The sequence below is a fragment of the Triticum dicoccoides genome, chromosome 4A (genome assembly GCF_002162155.2).
Source record: "Triticum dicoccoides isolate Atlit2015 ecotype Zavitan chromosome 4A, WEW_v2.0, whole genome shotgun sequence".
NCBI lineage: Eukaryota > Viridiplantae > Streptophyta > Magnoliopsida > Poales > Poaceae > Triticum > Triticum dicoccoides.
Genome location: NC_041386.1, coordinates 174,341,680 through 174,350,666, shown reverse-complemented (window position 1 = coordinate 174,350,666; position 8,987 = coordinate 174,341,680).

Here is an 8,987-nt window from a genome sequence, read left to right as displayed (position 1 = left end):
AGGATACTTAGCTACAATCCAGTACTCGCCTAAGTTTGAAAAAAATCATACCGAGTGGAGAGCAACCCTCCCACTCAGGGGCTTAGCTGCAGTCCAGCACTCACCTAGGTTCTCCCACTAGGAGACTTACCTGCAGTCTAGTACTCGCCTAAGTTTGAAAAAAATCATACCGAGTGGAGAGCAACCCTCCCACTCAGGGGCTTAGCTGCAGTCCAGCACTCGCCTAAGTTCTCTCACTAGGAGACTTAGTTGCAGTCCAGTACTCGCCTAAGTTTGAAACATATCCCTATCCGCAAGGATGACGAGGTGCAGGTCGACTGCAACCTTCTTCTTCTGAGCTGCGGCACAAATACAACATCCGCTCCATCCCCATCCGCAAGGATGACGAGGTGCAGGTCGACTGCAACCTTCTCCTTCGGAGCTATGACGCAAATACAATGTCCGCTCCATCCCCATCCGCAAGGATGATGAGGTGCAGGTCGACTTCAACCTTCTCCTTCGGAGCTACAACACGAATACAACGTCCGCTCCATCCCTATCCACGAGGACGATGAAGTGCGGATCGACTGGAGCTTCCCCCTCATAGTTGCGTCTCCGGCACAGACTATTCCAAGCAGTGAGCAAAGTCCATTAGAAGGCAAACTCAAGCACATTCGGAGATAAACCAAATTCAGATAAATCCTAAAAGTTCCAAGAAGCAAATCAAAAGTGCTCGGGCATCAAGCCTGAAGGAGTTCAACAGTTACAGCAATCACTCGGCATTCCGAGGCAAATTTAAAGCAGATTCAAGTTTCATAAGTTTGTTCACTCGGCCGGAGGAGGGCTGGCAGGCGCCACAAATGAGTCCAGGTCGATCCCATCAGCGATCCGAGTGGCGGCAGCAATGAAAGTCTCCATGAAGGACTGGAAGTCATGCTTTTTGGTGTTAGCAACTTTGATCACAGCCAGCTTGTCTTCACGAGCCTCCTTGCAATGGACTCGCACCAAGGACAGCGCCACATCGGCACCACACCGGGCGGAGGATTTCTTCCATTCTTGCACTCGGTCAGGAATCTCGTTCAGTAGAGTCATCAAGGATTCCAAGTCGTTCTGAAGCGTAGCCCCCGGCCAAAGCGATGAGTCGATTCGGGAGACTACCTCCTTCAGGTGCGCGAGGTAGCTTATGGCGCTGGCGATACGAGACTCCAGTCGGAGCACGTTCAATGCAGTTTCGTCACAGACTGGAGAAGCGATAGGGTCCAGACCCGTCTCGACCCTTCCAGTTTCCTCGTCGAAGTCTTGATAGAATTCTGCAACAAAAAATAGTCAATCGACCAAGCAAGATCCGATCGCAAGCATCAACATAGTCGGATTAAAAGAAATAGCTTCCATCGTGAGATAAAGCTTCTTGGCAAGAGTCCTCAGATAAGCTTCCGTGTCATTCCTCTTGCGGATCGCAGACTCCAGCTTTTCATTCAGGGCGACCTTGTCCTTCTTCAGACTGGTCACTTCGCGGTTAGCTTCATTAAGGCAAGATTTCAGTTTGGTCACCTCTTCTTCCAGCGTCCCGATTGAAGCAAGCTTCTGGTCTGCGAGAGCAGTTTTATCTTGAGCTGCTTTTTTGCGCGGCGGCGAGGTCCGAGTCCTTCTTCTCCAGAGCCAACTTCATTTTCTCTGCAAAAGAAGCAATCGAATCAGAGAAGAGATCAAAGAAATGTATTGAAAGTCAATCGACAGTCAGTTACCTTCCATACCAGCGGCTTCGTCTTGAGCTTTCTTCAGATTCAGCTGGGCTAATTCCAAGTCAAGGTTGAGTTGCCTCTGCTTCTCCTCAAGTTCAGCAAACTTAGAAATAAGAGTGCAAGACTTCTGTAGAAGGAAAAAGACGGATCAGTTGATAAGATCAAAGGTTGATTACTTCCGAGTGAATAAAGCCTAAAGAAGTTCGCTTAGACCTCAGCCGATTGCACACAATCGACTGCAGTCTCAGGGGCTACACCCAGCGGGTGCACTTGGCGTGCCCCCACTGACTAAGACTCAACTAAAAAAAACTGCTCAGACCCCAGTCGACTACTAGCAGTCGACTGCGGTCTCGGGGACTACACCCAGTGGGTGCACTTTGCGTGCCCCCCACCGGTTCAGATCCCACTCGCCCAGACCGAGTGGAAGAACGAAACTACTCGACCAGTCGCCCGAGTCGACTGTAACGAGGAAAGAAGAACTCAGACCCCAGTTGACTGCCAGCAGTCGACCACGGTCTCGGGGACTACACCCAGTGGGTGCACTTATCGTGCCCCCACCGGTTCTGATTCCACTCGCCCAGATCGAGTAGAAGAGTGAAACTACCAAAATCAACAAAACACCTAGTGGGTGCTCTAATTCGATGCAAACAATAGGAGATTGTGTAGAAGAAGATTTTTCGAGTAACATTTCCTCATAGAGCAAAAACAGTCCGAAAGTTTACTCACCTGGACATTGGCCCGAAGAGCAGCGCTGGCGTCGTAGGCAGCCTGGCTATTCTCATGCACTGTTTTCACCCGCTCCATCATCATGTCAGCTTGCGGATGGCTTCCGCAGCCGCTTCTGACTGGTTGTCCGGGACAGGGTAGCTGGTGAAAAAGTGGGCAGACGACACAGGTGCGGCGGCTTGGAGCTCCATGGCGTGGAGTTGGACAGCTGAAGGAATCACAAGCGCAGTCGACGGTGCGGGAGGCCCACTCAACAAAGGTGCGGCGAAGGTCACAGAAGCCCTGCCCGCGTCTTCAAGTTGACGTACGGGAGGTGTCGTAGTGGTTTCTTGCCGAGACGTCCTACCAGCGGTTACCTTCTTGCTTTTCCTGGGCTTAAGAGCCACATCTTCGTCGTCATCTGGAAGATCGATGACGTTGGGTGGAGCTGCAAGGCAGATCATTCGACCCCAAGTGAGCCACTCGAACGCAATCGACCAGAGAATCAAATCGCAAGAGTTTATACCTGGGTTGGGGGTTACTGCATCTTCCATTTCCTCATCCCGGTATTGGAAATAAGAGGTTCCTGACATAGCAGCACTGCGAAGACCCACATTCAATCGATTACGTCCGGTTAATTGAGTCAACGAGAGGGACAAGTCAGATGGTTACTCGGAGATAGTAGGAACGATCACTTTGATCCTGGGAAAAGCTTTTGGCGGCTTGGAGGAGGTGGCTTTCGGCGCTTTCGGTGCTGGAGGCGGCGCAACTTTGGACTTCTTTGCAGCCTTTTCAGTCGGTGTCGGGGAAGACGTCCTAGGACGCTTCGAAGACTGACCAGTCGGCGCGGCCACCAAGTCCGGAGCACTCGCCGGGTCATGGGCATGTTTGGATCTCCTCTCCCTGCAAGGAGGCGAGTTGACTTCTTCGTCAGTCGATTCGTCGCTCTCCTCGTTTCCTCGGCCTCCGAATGCTCCTCACCGCTCTCGCCACCGCTCCCTTCTTCCTCAGCCTCTTGGTCCCGCACTCCGTTGGGCATTGAGTACATGTCGATGAGGGCCTGAAAGGACAACGATCAAAGGAAATCCAATCGATCATAAACAAGATGTCACTTGGTGAATCGAAAAGATGCTTGATAAGACAGAATTAAACCTGCTCCGGCTGGTGCGAGTTGTCGAATGGAATCACCCTCCTAGACCCCCGAGGGTTGTCTTTGTTGCTGGTGATCCCCATCAACCACTTCTCCAAGGTATCCTCGCTGACGTCCTCCGGGTGGATCCGAGTGGAACCCTCGAGCCCAGAGTACATCCACATCGGATGATCGCGCACCTGAAGAGGTTGGATGCGTCGACCGAGAAAGACCTCCAGCAGGCCCATCCCGGTCACCCCGTCGCGGACAAGCTGGACGACCCGCTCGACCAGCACCTTGACCTACGCCTTCTCTTCTGGAACTACCTTCAGGGGGGTGACAGTGTCAAAACCGGCGGATCTCGGTCCCGAACTGTGCGTCTAGGCAGATGGTAACATGGGACAAGGGACACACTGTTTTTACCCAGGTTCGGGCCCTGTCGATGGAGGTAAAACCCTACTCCTGCTTGATTAATATTGATGATATGGGTAGTACAAGAGTAGATCTACCACGAGATCAAAGAGGCTAAACCCTAGAAGCTAGCCAATGGTATGATTGTTGTTCATCCTATGAACTAAAACCCTCCGGTTTATATAGACATCGGAGAGGGCCAGGGTTACACAGAGTCGGTTACAATGGGAGGAGATCTACATATCCGTATTGCCAAGCTTGCCTTCCATGCCAAGGAAAGTCCCATCCGGACACGGGACGAAGTCTTCAATCTTGTATCTTCATAGTCCAAGAGTCCGGCCAAAGGTTATAGTCCGGCTATCCGGACACCCCCTAATCTAGGACTCCCTCAGTAGCCCCTGAACCAGGCTTCAATGACGACGAGTCCAGCGCGCAGATTGTCTTCGGCATTGCAAGGCGGATTCCTCCTCCGAATACTTCATAGAAGATTTTAAACACAAGGATAGTGTCTGACTCTGCAAAATAAGTTCCACATACTGCCATAGAGAGAATAATATTTACACAAGTCTAATCTGCTGACGTATTCCGTAGCGTGTCATCACGCCACAGCCAAGTCTTTATTTGAACCATTTTTACTGTCCCACCTCAGCGCCTTTTGCGAGGCGGTTTCCTTCACACGTCTTGTCGAAGCAGAGATCGTGTCCCCTTTATTTACGGGATTCTCATCAATACGGACGTGGGTAACCCAATCGTGCCCGTTGGTGTGTCTCCTCGATCAAAGGCGAGTCCCAAACAGTCACGGGGAGGGCTCTTGGTATTCAACCTCTTATAAAGAGACCAAGGCCTTACTCCTTTCTTTTGATCTCAATCGAATTCGCCCTTCGCATCGAGTTCCAACACCCAAGGCCCTAGATTTCAGGCGCTTCGGACCTTCGACGATGTCCGGCTCCGACTTTCGAGGCCGATGGATGCCTTCCTCCATCACGGAGGAAGACGTGCTAAAGCTGAGAGAGGCCAGGTTTTTGACCGGCGAATTCTCGCATAGCCTGCCTGCTCATGGGCAGGTTATTCCTACTCCCAAGCCTAGTGAGAGCGTGGCGTTCATGTCTCACTTCCTCCGAGGGCTAGGCTTCGCGACGGATCCCTTCGTGAGGGGGATCATGTTTTATATTGGGCTGGAATTTCACGACTTAGCCCCGGAGTCCATCCTCCACATCTCATCGTTTATTGTCGTGTGTGAAGCCTTCCTCCGTATTACTCCTCACTTCGGACTGTGGCTTAATACCTTTCAAGTAGAGCCGAAGATGATTGAGGGACAGCATGCAGAGTGCGGAGGCGCTGTTATAAGCAAGAATGCTGACACTCCATGGCCCGAGGGCTCTTTTCAAGAGGAGTTTGGCTTATGGCAACAAGAGTGGCTTTATATCACAGCTCCCAGGAGCACCAAGTGGGTGGTGCTGCCTGCTTTCCGCTCGGGTCCCCCGCCACGACTGGCGTCATGGGTCAATAAGGGGCTGGACTGGGGTCGGCAAAGGACGTGCCCCTATTGCAGGGCCGCATCTGAGATCTCCTAGAAAGAGACGTCAGTCTGGTCGTGGTGACGCAGGTTATGTTAATTCACCGAGTTCTGCCCTGCAAACGTCGCCCCCTCCGCCTGTGGGAGTTCAACCCGGAGGGACCACGAGTTCTCCAACATTTTCTTGGCATGACGCCCGCGGAAATGTACAAATTGTTCCTCGGACCACAAGTAGTGTGTCCGGATTCTACAGAGGGCGCAGGTCTGAGCTGCAGTCGTCCGGATACTCAAGTAAGTAGCCCTGTGCCCGGACACACCATCCATTCATTTATCACAACATCACCCTTAAAAGAGTTGTCTTTGAAACAGGAGTGGGTAGCGAAGGCGAAGTTAATCAGGTGTCCGGCCCCCCTTCCCGAGACCTCGCCGGATCCCGTGTTAACCAGGATGCTGGAGATCGTGCCTTCGGAAGAAAGCGAAGGGGGGACAAAGAAGTTGCTGCCTCCTCGAAGGAGGCTGTCTGGAAAGGAGGAATCGAAAATTCCTCTACTCAGGGGAGGAAGAGGACTGCCTCTGAAGACCCGGAGTCCATTGTCTCAAAGCGGGGGAAGAAATCTTCGCCAGAGGGTCCTGTGCCGGGGGATGCCTCGGCCGTCCTATGCCCTCAAGGGGATCAGCCCTCCACCGAGCCGTAAGTAGAGAGGGGAGGTTTAAAATGAGAGAAATCCTTGTTTTATTTTTGAGGAAAATAACCGAAATTTTACCTTGTAGTTCGGATCTCAGCCCTTCTCAGCAGAGCTCATCTTTGGGGGATCTTCTTCCAGAGATGATGGAGAGCGGAACGCCTCCCCCTGCCGTACCGCCTTACGAGGCGGGCGATCCCGAGGTATTGTCGCGGAGGGTTTCTCCAAATCCGGCAGGGCCGGAAGGCAGTCATATGGCCCCCCAAGGCCATCCATGTCCGGTCTTTGAAAAAGGCCATCGAATGAGTCCGGCACCGCCTGGTGCTCGGTCGGATGAACTAAAGGATCTGTTAGGGCGAGCGTCTATCTCAGAGGAACACCGTACGTTGATGGGTACGGTAATTGAAAGGATTTCGTCCGCTGAAAGCGAGTTGCACGAGGCCGTCAGGAGTTTACTGACAGGTTTTGAGGTACGCGAGGTGATGTACCTTTTGACAGTTCCGCATATAAGATGCGCCCTGTGTAGATATTAGCCCCTAAGACTTTGTGTGTTGTCGAAGACGACAGCACACAGAGGATCATAGTCCCAGGTGTAATTTTTCCACCCTCCTATGTAGGTGGCGAAGTGTCCGGTGGCCAGCCGGACTAATGAATTTGCCGAGCTAATGCGGCAACTTGACGTGGTAGATGCCGACATCGCGCTTGTCAACAAGCGACTTGACGAGGCACAAGGTATGTAATTTCTCCGGAGACACCTGGTAAGAGGAGCTTGATGCCAGTATCTTACAGTGTGTGCACTTGATGCAGATGGGGCCGCTGCCATGGAGAACCTTCGGGAGGAACTTGCCCGAGCCGAGGAGGAAGCAAGGAGAAGTGATGCGGCTGCCGTAAAGGCAATTGAAGAGCTGAAAGCCGAACAGGTTGCTCAGTGCTGAAGCAAGAAGGAAATGGCCGAAATGGCTGTGAAGTTAAAGAACGCTGCTGACCGCTGCAAGCTTCTTGAAAAAGAAGATCGGGCGGAGCGGACGGACCTGGAGAAGGCCACTACAGCGGCCAAGGATGCTCGTTCTGCGATGAGAGCGATGAAGGAGGAGCTACGTCAGGACGGAGATATCGCGGCTGGAAAGCCCTTTATGCTGCGGATGAAGTTCGGAGATCCTAAATACGCTCCGTTGGACCGGATGTGGAGTTCAGCGGACGCATATCTGGATTTAGCTGCGAGTGCCGCTGATGCGGCCGAACATTTCCGAGATCAGAAAGATAGCGAAGTGGAGAAGCTCTTCTGGTCACAATTCAACAATCCGGAGCGTCCGCTTCCGTTGACCGATTGTTTGGCCGAATGGGCCGAACTGAATAGGTTGTCTGGACCCGCCATGAAGGATGTCGTTAATCATCTATGGCCGGAAAGGCCAAAGCCGAACAGTTATTTTAGCTTGGTGCAACAGTTCCTTGGTGCCGTGCCACATATCAATGCGATGAAAAGGTCAGCATGCATAGAGGGTGCGCGGATGGCCCTTGCCCGTGTCAAGACATACTGGGCGGAGATGGAGGCCGCCGCTGTTGCATCCCAAGATTCGGACGGAGGCCGAATACCTGCTGAGCACTATTTTCAGGAAGTTCTGCAAGTCGCTTGTTTAATAGAGATGCAATGCTCGAAGGATATTATGTTCGAATAACGTGTATTATTGTAAAACAATATTTTGATGAATTGTAGAAGCTTTTTATACTTGTGCCTGCAAGTATTATAATGGGTCCTGTGCGGCCGTTTAGGTATATGTGTATATAATCTGAAAGATGGCAGTCGTCGGCTTCAGCCCCCACGCATATAATGCGGGGGTTTTCGCAGAAGGCGCATTCTCACACTTGATCCAACGTCTTGGTCCATGAAGGAGGTGATAGCGCAGCGAACTAGGCAATCGGACTATAATGCTTTATCACTTTCACTTAGCCATAGGAGTTTGACAGGGGGGCTACTATATAGCCCCTGGTGGCTCCGCGCTCGCCCCAACTCGGGGCGCGTGTGTGCTTGGCCGGGAAACAGCCCTTCATTAATGCGGAGGAATCCCGAAGACTCCGATAGGTCATCGAGTGGTTGACCAGTCTCACGCTATATCATGATAGTCAGTTTTCGGCTTTCTCTACTGAGGTGCTCGCCTGGCTGAACCGGGGCACAATCGCAGTAGTTATCCTGGTGCCGCCTTAGCCGATAGAGCGGAACGTAAGGCAGAAAAACACAGGAGCCGGGCAAACCGAACATTTGACCAAAGACATGATTCAGAGCTGATGCATATAAGGCCAAACTCGCGACGCCGAACACTCCCTAAGGTATTCGGTCTTTATAAAAACGGGCTGAGCAGTGCCCATGATAATAAGCCCCTGGTGTCCAGGTACGTGCGAAATTCTAACGTGGCCACATGCCAAGACGCCAGCCTCCTCCTCGGTTATACTATGCATCCGGGGGATGTGCATCAACAAGAGACAGTGAAAAAGGTTTACGCGGGGTCTTAATCTAAAGAGAATCCTTGGGACGGGTCCCTGCTGCACGTCTGCGCCTGTGTCTCCATTGCGCCGTGTCCTGGACGGGTGTAGCACGGTGTTCATCTGTAAAAGAGAGGAACTTAGTTGAAAGAAGAATAGCTGTGCGAAATATATGTTGTACTAAGTAAACAAAGTATAATTGAAGATGGGGAAAATTTAGCCTTATTGTCGCTTATTTTACATATGCGGAGCCCCTTGTATAGGGGTGTACGGCTACAAAAGCCTTTATCAATTCTAAGTTTGCTCCGGACTCGCCTAGCCGTGTCTGTGGTCTTAATGACCTG